Below are 19234 nucleotides of genomic sequence, written 5' to 3' on the forward strand. Positions count from 1 at the left end.
GACAATGAGATATGCCATGGGCGCAAAACTAGATGATTGAGGCTTGCATGCGTACGGACCAATATAGGTGTTGAGCGCAAGGTGCTAGCTACTCAGAGTGCATTAGAGCTATGCGTTGGATTAAAGCAACATGCACTGAGGCAGCGAGCAATGAGGTAGACGATGGACCAAGCCACGATCGGCGCACATGTGCTATATACATTGATGGGCTTGCAACACAATGCATTAGTCTTGTGCAAGAGGCTATAGGGGTTGGCAAGCACAAGGGCATGCATGCGTCAGTCATAAGGTATGCATTAGGAAGAGGCTAGATGATGGTAAGACAAACCATGAGGCGTTGAATTAAGACCTAGCTTTAAGCAAGGGTTGGTATGCGATGATGATATGCTAGGCGCTAAGGCTAAATTATGCACCAAGGACATCCAAGGGCATGTGGGCACATTGGACAAGGCTAGTGCCAGTAACATGCGATGGAAGAATGTGATGGTCATAGTCCTAGTTGAACACATGTGCCAAGGGTGAACCATGCGAGGAGAGGAGTATACGGCCAAGCAAGGACTTGCAATGCCTTGAGGTTAGTGAGGCACAAGTTATGCGGTGATAAGAGAGCTATGGGTTGATAGATTCATCTGAAAAAGTGGCTAATCGAGAAGAGGTTGAGCTTAAGTTAGAAGGAGGTGGACAAATATGATTTCATGCAAGGAAAACGTATGCATGAGGAGGACAATGCAACTTCATGCAAGTAGGAAATGGCATGGAAGTAGGTGGTGGCAAAACAAGGAGAAGGCACGCCAAAAGTTCCTAAGTAGGAGGTGTCATGCGTTGGAGCCTTAAGCAATGATGATGATCAGTTGCCAAAGGCATATAAATACCACCACAAGGTTTCTCTTTAGTTCATAACACAAATTCTCTTCAAAGGACATTAGGAAGAGTGTTTCAGAGCATATTTGGAGGAAGCTTTGCGTTGATCATGAAGAGCATGCGTTGATAGCAAGACCATGCATTGATCAAGTGGTTCCAAGAGGTGGAGATGCTATTGGACAATGAGATCATGATGTAGCATCAACTTGGAATGAGGAGTTCTCCCAAAATACTTGTGCGTTTTGAGTGATTCCAAAGCCATTCGAAACCTCTGATGTCTAGTTTTCAAGGCAAGGCTTCAAGAGGAAAATCTCAAAGGAATCAGGCTAGAGAGTGAAGAAAAGTCAAAAGGGTCAAGCTCTCGGTGAAGCTTGCACCAGTCTTAATGATTTGAAGATTCTAGCCAAATCTCGAGGAGTTCCGAGCTGAGATTTTAAGGTAAGACTCCTGAGAAAATTTAAAACAGTTTGTGAAAGGAAGTGTCTCAAAATAAGGTCTGGAATGATGAGTAATCTTGGCTTTGAAATGAATCTAGAATATAGGGTTCAAAAGGGAGCCCAAGGAAACCAAGGAACTTAAAAAGAGAGAGTTTCCTGCCAGTCAAGGCGAGTGGTATTTCCTTTAAGGTCTTAAGCATATATTTTAGAATATATGTTTATGTTATATTGTGAATGGGTAGCTCAAACGAGCATGAGAATATGTGATCGGGATGGTCAGGGGGTCAATAGACCTAGTTCCTGAGCCCGAAGAAAAATCTCATAGGATGGTCAGGGGGCCATAAGGCCTAGTTCCTGAGCTTGTGAGAAGAACCTCGTATGGGAGGGTCATGAAGAAAATCTAAATAGACATCATTTGAGCAGAAGTGGATCATTCAAAATCCCATTGAGAATGAACACAAACAATTACAATCTTAAACGAAAACGAACAGATTATGCATAATCAGAAATTACTTAATAAATGAACAAACAGGGATGGAGTATGCAACCTTTGAAGAACTCTTCTTCAAGTATCCCTCGATCGTTCAAAAAATCATTCAATCAGCATGAACTCGAATGCAATGATAAGAACACGATCTCAACGAACATCTGAATGTACCTTGATTCCAATCGAGTCTAACTCGATCCTCGAACAGAATTAGAACACCACCATAATGGTTACCTTGGTATTTTCGGTGTGAGAATCCAGGAGTTGTGAGCTCTGTATGATTTTGGATTGAGGAAAGCAGGAGGTAGACGATCGAGTTAGTGGGAGATGAAGACTGTCTATCGTATAAATGAAATACTCGATCGTTTAGAAGATGGAAGCCTATCGCATAGACGTTGCTAATAAATCGTGTAGCAACGATTAAGCGAGTAACTATCGTATAGTAAACTCATAGCTCAATCGTGTATGCTCTCTATGTTATCTCTTAGTAAAACCTTTTTACTTGATAACTTTTTTGTGAGATTGTTCCAAATGAATCATCAATCTAATTCTGGAAAACCATTTTACTTTTTATCTCATAGTTACCATAAAACTTTCAATAACCACCCACTCAATTCGATTATTAGAGAAAAAGAATAATTAATTATAATATAAATAATATAACCAACTTATCATATTATATTTATAAACCAAGTTCTTTCTCTATTTTATGGTATTTAATATAAATCATATTTATAATAATTCCTCTAGTTAATGTATCTAATACATCATATCAATTATATCACATATAATTGAATTTCTTCTTGTTAATTTGAACACTTAAAATTAACCCAAAATCTGATTCTCAACTTGAACCCATTGAGCTACCAAGGGGACCTCATGGACCTGTAGCTTGAAGCTCCAATGGTACGTGAATAACTAATTACACTCTTTAATCACGGAATCCACCATCCGTTAACTATTGGTCACTCCATTAAAGAATGACAGCTGCACTTTTTGCGCTTCTGATATATTCCTGTGTCTATATGACCAATCAAAAGTGCGATGACCCTTCACAAATTGCTCGTAAGTACAGCTCGGTCAATTTAACGTTTTGTCTCTATAGTTACATCGAACTCCTTAAGTACCATAGATGTTGGATCGATACCAGCACGTAGTGGAAGCAGACAAGATCCTTAAGCACTCTAATTCATTAATTTTGGAATAAACAGAAAACATGCTAAAAAAGAGTTTAATGGGTTTCAGGATATACCTTTGAAGAACCATAGAAATCTTGATTTCAAGCTGTAAATTCCTCCAAATCTTTGTGTAGACCACCACAAGATCTTCCCTACTATTCTCTTGATGCTCTAGATTGAGTTGAGAGACTCAAAATAAGTTGGAATCAAAGGGAACTTGGAGAAAGCTTACTACATCAGCCCATTAAAGAACACCTTCTTCTTCAAGAATTTTCAGCTAAAATTCTATCGGTTCATCACTTTCAACTTCACTTCAATCTCTTCAATAAATTGCAGACTATCATACAAAGAGATTTGTTGCATGAAATATAACTCTTGCTTGGAGTTATTGAAGCTTGAAGGTGGTAGGTTCCTAATGAGCTAGTTGAAGATGAAGATGGAAAAACCCATTTTTCCTTTTTGCGTAATTCCATTTCAAAAATCCAAAATTGATTTTAAAATCATATTTTATTTCTAAAATCAAAATTTATTAATTGTAAAAATTAATTTCATAAATTAATTTTCTAATAAAATTAATAAATAATTATTTAAACAATTTAAATAATTCTAATTAAATTAATATCCAATATTAAATTAATTTTTACATAAATTCATCTTCATATATTTAAATCATATTTAAATATATTGTCTCCACTTCCGTTTGATTCTAATTTGAACGTTTCAAATTAACTTATGACGCTACTCTAGAGCTAATCCATTTCCGAGCTAGTATGGGACCTCATGGACCTACAGATCATGGACTCCAACGATTCGATATTAATGGACTAAACTCAATAGACCGATCTAACCCTCATTCGTTAACTAATGGGTCACTCTACTTAAGTGCATAGTTGAACTCTTCTCACTGTAGATATATTATGTTCACTCGATATAACCATGATTAGTAAGTCAACCCTTCATAGGTTGTTCGCAATAACGGTTGGATCAAACCTTTGTTTTACCCTCAAAATTACCTCTTTTTCCTTAAGTCCCTACTGATCCCCTAATGAACAATTTTTTTGTTATCCAATCACAAACCCGAGTCCCTCTCATGCCAATTAGAGGGTAGGATCCATTGTTCAAGAACCAGAATCAGTACTTAAGGGAACAACCTCTCTACTATCCCTAAAAGCGGGTAGGAGTGAATTCCCTCTTACACCCTATGTCCCCAACTATCTATCCGGTCTTACCCCTAAAATGGGAGTCTTATTGAGCCGACGCTATTGAGCCAACCCTTATTCGGGTTGATGCCCTAAAGTCTCGTGTCCTCTAGTTTGTAAACAATTTGTACGAACGCTTGTGTTGGTACTAATATATGATATTTACTTCACATTTGTGTATTTATGTCTTTGCTCAGTTGTATGTTTTATTTGCTTTACCACAAACCAATAAACATAAAATCCCTGTTATCTGTATGAACTTAAGCATGTATGTGGTGACATACAAGTGGATCATGTCTTGAATGATAACCAAAATGGTCTGTAATATATGGATATAGGAGGGAAACCTTATCCTGGTAACGCTACAGATGCGGCCCGCTTTATTGAATGGTCATAAGTGTTGTGACTTGTCACAGATGGTCTGATCTTGATCATTCATGTAGCGGACATGCGAGTGGGGGTGTCCTATACAAAAAGTTTTTATAGACCTGACCACGAAGTGTTAACATCTTGTTATATAACACTGTTCATGACAGAGACTTCACTTCACTAGGATGACCATAGGTAACATGACCTCAATTCTGAGTGAGTTGGGAACTCTCGCCATTGAGCGCAGTCCTTTGATTTGTATGGGTGCGAATGGCCAGGTTGCTGATTCAAACTCACCATTTTGGGGATTCGTCTTATTTGGGATCTGGGAACACAGCTACACAAGATGGAATTCACTCTTTCCCCGAGGCAGGTGTAAGTAGATAGATATCTTCTTTAAGGGCTGATTTCAGGGCTTGAACGATGTGGCACCACACACCTTCTCTTGGCCCGAGAGGTGTTCACATATAGTTGGACTATGTTGTATTGTTTATTAGAGAAATCAGTAGTACTTAAGGAGTGAGATGTAACTACAGGGACAAAATGATAAATTAGCCCAATTGTACTTACGAGCATCTGTGAAGGGTCATCGTACTCATGATTGGTTATATCCGATGGACATAGAAATATATTTGTGGTAAAAAGAGTTCAGCTATTGGTCTTTAGTGGAATGCCTGACAGTTAACAGATGGTGGATCTCGTGGCTAAAGAGTTTAGTCAGCTATTCATGTACTATTGGATCTTTGAGCCACAGGTCCATTAGGTCCCCTGAGTAGCTTGGATAAAGTCGAGAATCAGTGTTTGAGTCAGTTTGAAATGTTCAAATTGACAAGAGAGAGTTTGATTATATATGATATAATTAAACTGGTTAATTATATATGATATAATTTGCTAAATATATGAGATACATTATTTTGGAGGAAATTAGATATAAATATGATTTATATCAAGTGAAGGATAAATTACTATACTAGATATGTGATATCAAACTATAGGGTAAGAATATAATATGACTATAGTCATTAAATATTAAATTGGTTAATTATGAGATAATTGGCCATTTTATTCTCCTCAATTGTGCGTTAGTAGGAGCATCCGCATTCGGTTATAGTAACCGATGAATAAAATGAAAATTGTTTTCATTTGGAAAAAAAAAGTTCGAAATTTCGCAGTCAGTGTGAAAACAGAACGATCGCCTAGCTTGAAAGCCTATACGATAGTAGCTCATTGTCTAAACGATCGCACGTCTGTCCCTAAACGATCACTTAGCTTTCCTAAACGATCGCATAGCATGGCTCGTTTTTTAAACGATCATCTACCTTTTATTAAACGATCGCTTAGTAAAACCAACACGATCGTGTAGCTTCATCTAAACGATAAGCATCCCCGCTATACGATAGCTCTTTCTCTCCCACTTGCTTATCGTCTACACAATCTGTCTTTTCTCCTACCTCTACCAAATTCACCAAAGACCACACTTTGGATTCAAACTCCGAGAATACCAAGGGCTCCAACTGGTGGTGTCGTCCCTTCTGTTTACTTGTTCGTGACTGTTTGTGTTGCTGTCGTTCGTGTAGACGATTGTGCTGTTGTAGTCGACTGATTTGCTGGGTGATAGAGCGTGTAGAGGTTCTTCCACTTCTTTGAATTCGACATTTGAAGAGTGTCATCAACTGGTATGAGAACTCTTTCTCTTCTATGTTATTGTTCGAAGCATGCCCTTAATTAGTGTTAATTTGCATAACTATCTGTTAGAATGTGTATGTTGTATTTCAGTCAAAATGAAATCGGAAAGATCCGAATGCGCTCATGATGCTCTTCGTTAAGAGTTTCTTCAATTCGTATCAGAGTCAGGTTCTGATATTCCAATTTCATTGTTGCAACGAATTACATATACATTCTTGGTGGGTGCATGTCTGCTTTATTTAATCGTTAAATTGTTGTGGATGTGCGATTAATGGATATTCTTGTGGATGTTAGCCTCGGTTTGATTTAATTCTTTTACATTTCCGGTTGATTGTAATGGTCCCTACATTTTTAGGCATCATTAATCGTTATAGAGTCTGTAATTCAAAGTCAGTTTGAGTCTTGAGTCGTTCGTAGAGAAGATTGGAGCAAGAGTTGTAGCTCTTCGAAGAAGGAGACGATCAAGGGTTGATCGGGTTGTGTAGACGATGGGATAAGCGATCGCTTAGTATCGGATCGTGTAGACGATGGGATGCTCACGTATCGTTTAACGTGCATGCGCACTAGACGATTGTTTAGCTTAGCAAGCTTCATCACGTAGTAACTGGCTAAACGACCGCTTAGCAACGCACGGTAACTCGTTTACCTTTCGCCGCGTTAAGCGATCACCTAGACGATCAGGCTTCACAGCCTCATTGTCTTCTAAGCGATCGTTTAGCTTTTGCGCCTATCATCTAGTGCGTGTTGGGCGATTTTCTACCTTCGGCGTTTACTACACGATGGAGTTCTCCTTGCGGTTCAAGACCCGGTTCGCCTGTGAACCGGTTTGCTCGATGGAAAATGTAATAGTTGGGGTTATTTCATTCCCGTTTTTTGTAAAGGCTCATCCCGGTCCATTAATCATTAGTTTAATATTTCATATGCGATGTATGATTTTTTTATATGTCATATGGTATGCACATAAAGTAAATCTCACCTTAGGTTATGCATTGGTCATGCATCATCCCTTTATTGTAATTGTTATAACTTAGAGAAGCATGATTTAATTATGTAAGAGCATGCTCATGCATCATATAATATAATAATTATATTTATGCATGCATAAAAAGCATTGACATGCATCATATTTATATGATAATTTTTATAGTATAAGGGTGAGTGATAGCATGTTTGCTTGGTTATTACGCGTATATATAAAATTTATGTATAGTAATGACCGGACATTGCATGAAGAATGACACATAGGTTACTTTATAAATGTTATAAACACCTTGTTGTGCGCAATAGTTTTCTAGTTGTTTTTTTTTAAAAAAAAAGTTAAAGAGAAATTAGAACTAAAAGAAATAAGAAAAACATGCGTACTCACTTAGGTTTAATTCATGGTTTTAAAACGTTTAAAACTTGGATCACATAGACCTAATATGATCACAGAAAAGTAGTACTTTTAATAGCCATGGGACTGTTTGGTTTGGCTTTCCCAAATTTCATGAACCATCACTCTTGCTGTTTCAAAGAGCAATGCAGGGTTTTAGAGAAAATGGTGGGGTTGATGAAAAGTGAAAACTTGTTGAGTCCCAGGTAGACTCATCATTCTAGGTACTAACATCTAAGTTTCACTTGTAACATGTGATGAAAGTTTTGGTGTTCGGTAATTTTCCTATGCTTTATTGTTTCTTTCACTTTAACGAATTGTTTGTATTAAGGTTTTCTTGATATTAAGAGTTTTGTAAAGGTTCAGTATCGTATTAAATTGTTGTTGAGTTTAGTGGTGAGGTAAGATAAATGGAATCAGAAAAACTTAATAGAAGATGCTCAAGAAGGCAGTAGAAAGGGTTATTCTCTTTCCACAATTGTGTGCAAGTAAGAGAGACTCGAGAAACCCTTCAGAAGGAGAGGTTTGATCCTAGCTTTCTCCTAGTCTTTATGAAATATATATCACATATGATACTCTTTTAACCTTGAAATTTTACAACTACGTCTAGTGTAGAGTGATTTTTTGCCATCTTTTGTTGAATTTGTACTCATTCCGTTGAATCTGGTTCTGCTTATTATGATTATGTTCGTAAGGAAAATTTAGTTCGCAAGAATATGAGCTTATGTTCTAGTGTTTGATTTAATCGGTACCTTTGATCTTGATATATTACGATTATTTAATCTAATTTGCATGAATTTCAAATTAGCCATTTCAAACTCCTATTTATATTTGGCTTGTTATGTTTCCTTGTAATGTGTGTAATGAGTAGTTCATACTACATGGTCTCAATGCTTCAAATTACTGGTACAATGATTGCTATTCTTTTCTCTACTTGTGGCAGTCGATGCTTCTAATTTGGGTTTTTCCCTATCTACCGTCATTTGACTTCTCAGTTACACATTTAGTATCTAAATCTTCTAGTTTTTAGGGTTTCAATAACAGTTGTGAATAGAGAGTGAAAGGGGTCACAATCTGTTGCTGATGGAATTTCAATTTATTAGTATTGACAAAATAATTCCGTGGACTTCAAGTTAACCTCATTTTATTTGATGTCTATTTCCATTCTACATGGAACCATCCATATTTTGGGTTATTTTCTCTATACTCTCTTCGGGTGGGTGCCCATTATTTTGAGGAGGGAAATGTTCAACTAGATGTAAAGCATGAATGCAGTGATTCAACTACCCTACAAATCAGTACCAACTTGAAAGTTTTCTTTTTAATTCTTATTTCTAGTCAGTATTTGCTCGTTGTTTTTCTTGCCTCAATAATAGTCCACTCATGCCTATGTGTTAGAATTTCTCTTTCTTATTTTTAAGTCCCTCCACATTGGTTGGTTTGTTCAATTATTTTGGCTCCTATGTTTATTTCTAAATTTTATAACACCAATCATTTACTGTTGTTATTGTTATAATTCAAGAGTTCTTAGTTCTGGTAATCGATAGTTTTTCTTTTTGGGCAAAAGGTGTTTGTGTATCAAAATTAGTCCTATCTTAATGAGGAAATACTTTATTGTATGGATACCCCCTCCCCGCTTAGTTTTTGTTTAATGTTTGAGTTATAAGCATAATTGCATGAAATGGGATTGATGATTTCATATAGGGCTTTGAAGAATGATTGCCACAGACCACAATGATTTGACACTACAAGAAAAAAGGTCTTCGATAGCTTCGAAAAAACCGCTATAATAGGTCTATTATAACATTTTATGCAAAGTCGTGATAGTCCACGTTATTAAAAGTATTGAGCTTTTCATAGCATTTATTGAATGCTATAGAAAAGTCCAACTTTTTGTATCGTTTTGATATATGCTATAAAATGTCTCCTTCTATGGCAGCTGATAAATGCTATAAAATATCTCCTTCTATGCAGCTGCTAAATGCTATCAAATGTTTGAACTTTTATAACGTTTTTTAAAGGCTATAAATACAACTTCCGTATTTCACATTTGGTTTTTGTAACACATAAGATAGCATTTTGTAAAAAGCTATAGAATTAGTTTTATAGCAAAAATATGTGACCGTCATTTGTCTATACTAATTTATTTACAATTGTAATTATTTATTTAATTAAAGCTACAACAAGCCTTATTATCAAAGCATATTGTATTCATAGCATTTATTAGCTTTTTATAGTTTTAATGAACACTATTGTTGCATATTTTATGACTTCTCGAATATGTTCATAATCCTATTATTGTGTTCCATACATTTCTACAGATTAGAGGTCAAATAAAATTATATTTATATAATCACCAAAATAAATATTTTCAAAATAAGCATTCAATGCAAGATTCATATATCCCAACAAAAAAGAGATATAGTAATGAGTACTAAAAATTTGGATATAAAAAAAATATAAATTCGTAAATTACAAACTTTGTTAATATCAATTTCCAAAATAACTCCAACTTCGTCGTGTTTGTGGTTGACCACCAAAATATTTGAAGATGCATGCACTGATAGTCCTTCATCAACCTACAAAAAAAAATGTTAAGTAATAAAAAGTTCAAGTAAAGTTATTAAAGTAAAGAAATAAAAAAAATAAAATAATCGATAGATGCACGTACTAATTAAAACTTTGTTATATGGTAATGCTATTGTACTTTTGATTGCATTTTCAATATATGTCATTTCTGAGTTTGGCCTCCATAAAAATGCATCATGTTTTACTAGCAAGTCTACCCAAACTCTCACTGCTTGTGGACCAAGGAGAACATGATGAACAATAATTTCTGGTTCATTTGAAGACCATTAACCTTCAACAACTACGTCTCCTGTGCCACACCAATCTGGCAACTTGCACTTGCAAAGAGCATTATTATTGTTAATACTCTATTAACAAGACAATATAAAAAGCAATATATAACATAATGAGAAACTTGCAAGAAGTTTGTTAATCTAAAGGTAGTTCAATAATCTACAAGTAGTAAATAAGAATATAAGAAGAAAATAGTAAACACTTTACCGAAGGTGAAGATACCACCGTGTCAATATTAACGTTTTTAATTAAGGGTTCATTTAAAGTATTAAGGAGATGTTCACTTATATTTCCCTAAAATTAAAAGAATTAAAAGAAACAAAGTAAAAATATTAAATAATAAGAAAACATTAACATAAATCCACATTGATTATACTAGTTAGTATCATACTTGAACTTTGAGTATGTGAGATATCAAAGATCTCGTTCTAGTCATGTCTCCCTCCTTCTTACACTTTTCTTCAAGTTGGATATAACTCTCTCTTTGAGAGAATGCAGATAATATTGACATGGTCACCCCAAGTCCCAGTCCTCTAATATGACCACAATTAGGACCAATAACTTTGCTTATTGCATCAATTAACAAAACAAAAGTGGTCAAGAGAGAAGGAGCAACAACTAAAAACAAGAAAGTAAACTTTCACAAGTGTTCAAAAATTTAACAATAACTGTAATCAATCAACCTTAATATAATCACAACCTTCCATAAATTAAACTTTCACATGATAGACATTCAAAGATACATTTACGAGTGGAAAAGAAACAAGCAAAATCTAATAATAACTATAACCACAAGGAAACAAGTAGCTTCCATTGATATAACTGCCCCCAAACAACCTTAATACACTCACAATCTTCCATAAATCAAACTTCCACATATTACTAACTAAGCTTAAGTGTCCATAAGACGGAGTAGATACACTTCAAAGTAACACCTAAAGCTTCCAAGCCCAACAACGATAAAAGAAAGGTAATTTTCACAAAAAAAAATTCTAATGGAAGAAAGAGCATTATACACAATTTGTTACTTGGCTCAAAAGACTCATTTTGAACTAAGAACAAACCAACAAAGGAAAGTTTACAATCATCAACACAAACCTATCTAGTATTTCCAAGAAGTCAAAATCAAGAAAAAAAAAAAACATTCAAGAGGAAATTATAGAACTGGACATCAAGTCCAATGCATGACAAAGCTGTAGGACAATATATAACTGAGCATGTTATGTGTTAGGTAGACAAATTTAGTTAGTAGTGAAGTATATTTGATAGAGTTATTGTACAAGAAAAAAAAAAAAGTTACTCTAGGATCAGTTGCAACAGGTCTTCCAAGCTTATGAAACTCCACTTCAATTTCATCAATTGCTTTTGTTAATTCAGGATGCAATGTCTGACATACATGTTCTTATTAGACTCCTAGGTGTTGAAACCATGTCAATTTTCTAGATACTCTAACCCCATTGTGCTAGCCAAGTGCCTGTAGTCAACACCAACAGGGAAGAATTTGGGCTTCCTCGACCTAGCAGTAATCATGTCAATATTCTTATTTATATCAGTTTGAGAACAATTGACAAGTCAACCCCAAGGGCCTGTAATGTCATATTTAACTAACATTAGTTAATAGGTCCTGGTATATCCTCTTTTATTTGAATGGTTGAACTAGAATAAACTTAAGCATACTACACATATTTAGCATATAATATGTACATGGCTAAACATCATGCCAATTTTAAAGCAATGACCCTTTTTTCTTAATATGCTTATCTGTAGTTTCATATTTTCAATGCCTACCATTTACTCATTTTGTTAAAATTTAGAGCACTTGTTAAACATGAATGGCACAATCTCCTCATATAATTATACAAGATGGGATAAAGATATTTGGATTTTACAATAAGTCTTTCTCTGTACAACAGAGCTAAAACCAAAAGCCTTATCCCTTTTATTCTCATGATAGATAAATTGGACAATATCAGAAGAATACATTCTGTAAAAGTAAAAATAATAAAATAAAGAATCAAAATAGACTACCACATGTAAACTTCAGCTCTTAACACAACATACAAAAGAAAATTTGGTCAGTTTACTTTACTTTCTCAGACTTAGTAAACGATCTTATCACTTTTTCTTCTCTTACTCCCTTCAACATGCAGATCAAAAAATTAGACGAAGAGAGAAAAGGAAGTTGAAGAATATAGAGGAAGATCTTAACTCAAATGCAGCCAGAAATTAAAGTAAAAGAAGAAAGAAAAGGTTCAGAGAAGAAGATTAATACCAGGATGTATAGTGGTTCAGCATTATAGCCTACATCCACTGTTCGAAGCAGCCATGGAAGATCTTATTCAAGCTTTCGAGAGCCAATCTCCACTAGATAAGTACAGAGAACTCTTCTAGTACAATCTCACACCTCCCTTCACTACTCTTCTCTTTGTTTTAAAGAAAAAGCATAATCGAGGGAGAATAAAATTTTTAAATTTTTGTTCTACAATGAAAAAAGTAAAGGAAAATTTGATTTTATTCTAACTAAATTCTATTGGGCTTTGATTGTGATAGACAGCCAAGAAGAAGCTCCCTCTCTATGATTTGTAGAAGATTTTCCTTACCAAGGTAAAATGGTAAGTTTTAATTCATTTACTTGTTTACACATTCTATTATGAACATAAAAAAAAAAAAAAAAAAAAAAAAAAAGAAAAAAGAAAAGAAAAAAGAAAAAAAAAACTAAAGAGAAATTAAGAAAATAAACCTCTATAATATAATTTTGCATTCGACCAGCTTAGGATGCAAAATTAAGAAAATAAGAAAAAGAGAAGACCATAGTTAGTTAATAAAGAATGCAAAAGCTACAAGTGAAATTTTTCTTAAGCAAAAAAGAACAATAATATAACAGGGAAAAAGATGTAATGGATACTGATGCAATGTAATATTTTTCACTCTGAATAATACAACATAATACAATACAATCTTTAGATTGATTTTTGTATGTTAGTACTAATGAAAATACGTAGGAAAATTTTGAGTAAGAGTTTTCAACTTTTGAATTAGCTCAAACTACAAATTTGATAAGTCCACAAATTGCAATAATAAAATGTAACAGAAAAATAAGAAATTACAAGTAACCCTTAGTACTTATCTGTTATTTTTCTAGTTTAATGTTGTAACGACCAGCTCACCTTGGGCTTATCTCATTGTAAAAAAATCTCTGCATATAAAAGAGAAGAAAAAATCAGTGCAAGGGTGAGAGAGTTCATAATCTGTAAAACTTCAAAGAAAACAATAAGAAAGTGACACCCTCCCTTTGACAGTGGATGTAGGCTTCTGGCCGAACTACTTAAATTCTGTGTGTTCTTCCTTCTTCTCTAACTCTCTTTGTGATCCTCTTTGCATCCTCTACTCGTTCATGGCTTCATGCAAGTGATTATTTGAGGCTTTGGAGCTCAAAATCCACATCTCTTGATCGAAACCCTGAAGAAACTGAAGATCTGGATAGGAAAAATAACTCCTTCGAAACCCTCATCTGATTACTCTGCCCTCCATTCAGACTGATTGACAAAGCTGAGAAGAATTATCAGCTTTAGCTTATACGTGGCATAGATAGCTAACTTCATCAAAGAACATCTGATCTTTCCAAAATCCACTATCTCATCCGTCTTGGGCTGGTTCTTCAAGTTTGGTGTTGGGCTGTTTCAATAGATTCACATTGGGCTTGCAAAGTTAGATTGAATTAGTTCATCTTGGGTTAACAAGTGTTATAAGAGCCAAGAAACAACACAAGACTAGTCCAAGATTTGAATTCTTGTAGAAAAAAGGTCACAAATAATCAATCTAGAAATTCAAAAATGACTGCAACAAGATTTGAAATTGGAAAAAATTGATGGAAAATCAAATTTTGAGTTGTGGAACGCAAAATTCAAGGTAGTATTGGGACAACAAAAGGCACTCCTGGCCATTTCAGATCCAACAAAGCTTCCAAAAAGCCTCACAGATGCAGAAAAATAAACTATGGAGGTAAATGCCTATGGAACCATCACGTTAAATGTTACAGACTGTGTTCTAAGGAAAATTGTTGATCAGACCACTGGCTATGATCTTTGGAAGAAGTTGAACGAAATTTATCTCAATAAAGACCTTCCAAATAAGGCTTTCTTGAGAGAGATTTTTTACATACAAGATGGATGCTGCAAAAAATCCTCACAGAAAACCTAAATGAATTCAAGAGGTTAACATCTGAATTCAGATTAATGGGAGATAATATAGGAGAAGAGAATGATGCCTTTATCCTATTGAATTCTCTACAAACTCCTTTAAGGATGTTAAGACAACAATGAAGTATGGCAGAGAAAAGATTACCACAGAGGCAATCATTTCAACAATCAAAGTTAGAGAGCTTGAATTACAGAGATTAACAAGGAGGAGAGGGATTGTTTTCAAAAGGGAAAACAAAGAATAATGGAAAGAGTAAGCAGAATAGAGATGATAAATCCAAAATTAAGTGTCACTTTTGCCACAAAATAGGGCATAGGAAGAAAGATTTCTATGCTTTGAAGAGGAAGTTAAATCAAAAGAACAAAGGTGGGAAACAGACAAAGATAGTAGTGAGGGGAAATTCTTTTGTATATTCAGATGCTTTGGCAGCAACTGATGAGTGTGCAAATCAAATTTCTATGGAAAACCAAGATTGGGTTATAGATTCTGGGTGTTCAATATGACATCATCTAAAGGGTGGTTCTATACCTACAAGAAGTGGGATCGGGGTCTAATTTACATGGGAAATAATAATACCTGTAAGGTTGCTTGGATTGGCTCTGTTTCCTAAAAATTGCAAGATGGCACAGTGAAACTCATTAAGAATGTGAGACATGTTCCTACTTTGAAAAGGAATCTCCTATCTTTGAGGATGTTTGACTCCATTGGGTGTGAATATAGAGGAGTCAGATGCACGTTTGAGATAATTAAAGACTCAAAGTTGGTCGTAGTGGCTACTAAGGTAAATGGTGATGGAAATCGGAAGCGAGTTTTCCAAGAGCAGCAGAACAATCATGAATGAACATATATTTACAGTCAACTTCAAAACAAACGGTTATACAATTCAAATGCAAAAATTATAGCATGAACAATACAAATGCATAAAGAGATCAAACTCTATGCACAATGGCAGAAGCATCTCCATGCTCCATTGCACATGAACGCTCAAACAACAACAGTCTCGAATGCCCCATCTACACGACCGCAACACCGCACGAACACAGCACAAACAATTTGTGCTCGTCCTCAACGATCTCCTCGATCACGAACTCCTCCGCAACACGAATGGCCTCCACAGCACCACAAACGGACTCCAAAAAACCTCGACGGTGTCGAGTTGAGTTTGACACAACCAACAAGGCTACCTTGGTATTCTCGGTGTGAGAATCAAGAGGGTGGGCTCTATTCGAACATGGTATGAGGCAGACGAATAGAGGAAACATCGATCGCCTACACGACTTGGCAAGTGGGAGATGGCTGAGACCTATCGTATAGGTCGATGCCCAATCGTTTAGATAAAGCTAAGTGATCGTCTAGGAATAGCTATGCGATCCTTTAGTTCATTGTTTAGCTCGGTCTGTCGCCTATAAACTCTACACGATCGTTTATCTTGGGCCAGTGATCGTCTAGCAAAACTATCGTTTAGTACATATTGCACGCTCGTTTAGCTCTACTCTACACGATCGTTTAGCTTGCCCAGCCGTCGTTTAGTAAATCTGAATTTACTTGACGAATTCATGAGTTTCTTTTGCACTAGAGTGAAAACTCAAAGAAAACTTTTTAGCGTTTTTAAAACTCCTTTTCAAAATAAGACAACCATTTTCCTTTTAAACTCACAGTTACCATGATTCAATAACCCCCCACTACTTTGGTTATTTAAAAGAAAAAGAATTAATTATCCAATAATTAATATTATTATAAACATAAATGATAACCAATTTATCATACTATATTTATAACCTATAGTTTTAATATTTCATCTCATGAAACATATAAACCATAGTTCTTTTTCTATTCCATGGTACTTAATGTAAATCTCATTTACATCAATCCTCCACTAGATGTATCTCACATCAAACTGATATCATATATAATCAAAATACCTCTTATCAATTTGAACATTTCAAATCAACATCAAGAACTAATCCTCAACAGAATCCATTGAGCTACCAAGGAGACCTCATGGACCTGTAGCTGAAGCTCTAACGATACATGAATAACTGACTAAACTCTTTAGTCACGGGATCCACCATCCATTAACTGCCAAGCATTCCACTAAAGACCGACAACTGAACTCTCCTTACTACAGATATATTATACGTCCATCTTAACCAATCAGCAGTACGACAACCCTTCATAGATCGCTCGTAAGTACAGCTGGGCCAATAACCGTTATGGCCCTAAAGTTACATCTGCCTCCTTAAGTACCACTGATCCCTCTAATGAACATAAGTCATAGTTTTACTATGACTGAGTCTTCTCTTCCAAAGAGAAGTTGTAGCCACTATGTTCAAGCCTTGGAATCAGCTGTTAAGGGAACAATCTCTTTACTTATCCCTGTATCGAGAAAGAAGTGAATTTCATCTTGTGGATTGAGTTTCCAGCTCCCAGATTAGACAAGTCCCCAAAAAGGTAGGCATGTTGAGTTGGCAATCTGGTCACTCTCACCCAAACTAATCAAAGGACCGCCCTCAAAGGCAGGAGTTCCCAAAACACTCAGGATTGAGGTCGTATCACCTATGGTCGTTTAGGTGAGATTCAAGTCTCTAGTATCAACAACGTTATATAGAGAGTCTAGTCATCTCGTGGTCCATGTCTTATACAAACTCTTTGTATAGGACACCCTTGCTCCACGTCTCCACATAAATGGTCAGGATCTACCATCTGTAGTAGTTTACAACACTTGCAAACCTCTACAGAGCGGTTCGTATCCATAGTGACACCAGGATCAGGTATCACACCTTAATCCTTATACTACAAACTTATTTAGATTATCACTTAAGGCATAATCCACTAGTATATCACATATACATGCTTAAGTTCACATAAGATAACCAAGGAGCTTTGTTTATTGGATATGAGTAAATGCCAGAATTAAATAACACTTATTTTTATTCATTGAACAATGTGAATCTTTACAAAAAAAAGAGACTCGGGGAGAATTAGGACACCAATATCAAAAAATGGCTTGTCTGTCATTAGAGTAGTTCAGATGACACAATCAGCCTTATTGGCCTCAGATGGAGAACCTACAGAAGATGAACTTTGGCACAGGATATTATCCCACATCAGTGTGAAGGGGCTGCAAGTTCTCTCAAAACAAGGAATACTTTCTAAAGGGGTTGGAAATAATCTGAAATTCTGTGAGCACTGTATCCTTGGAAAGGCAACCAAGACAAAGTTTTCAAAAGGTGCAGCATACTACCAAGGAGATACTTGAATATGTGCATTTATGCCTATGGGGCCCAACTCACTCTCCTTCACTAAGTGAGGCAAGGTATTTCCTATCTTTTGTTGATGATTATTCAAGAAAAAGCTGAGTTTATTTTCTAAAATCTAAAGATGGGGTCTTTAGGAAATTCAAAGAGTAGAAAAACTTGATTGAAAAACAAACCTCTAAGCATATTAAACACCTAAAGACTGACAATGGATTAGAGTTTTGCGGAGAGGAGTTTAACTTATTTTGCAGGGAAAATGGAATTGTGAGGCACAAAACAGTGAGGTATACACCTCAACAAAATGGAGTTACTGAGAGGCTCAATAGAATAGTGCTAGAAAGAGTTAGGTGTCAACTTTCAAATACTCTCTTGCCTAAGAAATATTGGGCAGAAGTAGTATCCTATATAGTCTACACCCTGAACAAATGTCCACATCATTCTGTTGAGCTAAAGACACTAGAAGAAAAGTGGATAGGACAACCTCCTAAATTGGAACACTTGAAGATGTCTGGGAGTGTGAGGTATGTGCATCAAAGCCAAGGTAAGCTGAAACCTAGGGTTGTTAAGTGTATGTTTTTAGGTTTTACACCTAGGGTAAAAGGGTATAGGTTATGGCACTGTATTGAAATGAAATGCATCAACAGTAGGGATGTGGTGTTCAGAGAAATTGAGATGTTCATGTTAACTGATCAACCGACATCTATGACTAGAAATAGCAGTACAAGGTTTGAGGTGGAGCAAATAAATGAACTAGAAACTTCTACTTCACAACAGAACTTAGAGTTTGAAAGTGGAGACACTGTTGAGACAAGGGAAAATGTGTCTAGTGAACAATAAGAGACACAAGAAGACCTACAAAACTATTCCCTAGCGAGGAACAGAACAAGAAGAACAATTGTGTCCCATGCTAGATACTCAGAACCTGACTATGCTAGTGTTGCTTTAAGTGCTGTCATTTTACTAAGCAACATTGAACCTACAAGGTTTGAAGAAGCAACTAATGGCTCAGATGCTAGAAAATGGATTGAGGCCAAGAATGATGAAATGATGTCTCTTAATCTAAATTATACCTGGAAATTAGTACCCTTACCTAAAGGGTACAAAGCTATCTCATGCAAGTGGATATACAAGTTTAAAGAAGAAATTCCAAGAGTAAAGAAGTCTAGATTCAAGGTAAGGCTAGTTGCAAAGGGGCTCACACAGAAAAAAGGCATAGATTATACAAAGGTGTTCTGCCCTATTGTGAAGAAAACATTCATTAGGCTACTTCTTTCCTTAGTTGTTCAGAAGGACTTGGAGTTAGACAAATTGGATGTGAAGACAACT

The 19234-nt window shown here is 35.6% G+C and overlaps 1 long non-coding RNA gene across 1 annotated transcript; it reads right to left on the reverse strand.

Annotated features, from left to right (window-relative positions):
• Positions 1 to 9957: 9957 nt before the first annotated feature.
• LOC120081243 lies at positions 9958 to 14046 on the reverse strand. The gene is made up of 3 exons (XR_005482732.1): positions 10843 to 14046; positions 10261 to 10495; positions 9958 to 10168 (listed from the first exon to the last, which is right to left on the reverse strand). It is a non-coding gene; the product is annotated as an uncharacterized LOC120081243 (long non-coding RNA).
• Positions 14047 to 19234: the final 5188 nt, after the last annotated feature.

This window comes from Benincasa hispida, chromosome 7, assembly GCF_009727055.1.
Source record: "Benincasa hispida cultivar B227 chromosome 7, ASM972705v1, whole genome shotgun sequence".
Taxonomy (NCBI): domain Eukaryota; kingdom Viridiplantae; phylum Streptophyta; class Magnoliopsida; order Cucurbitales; family Cucurbitaceae; genus Benincasa; species Benincasa hispida.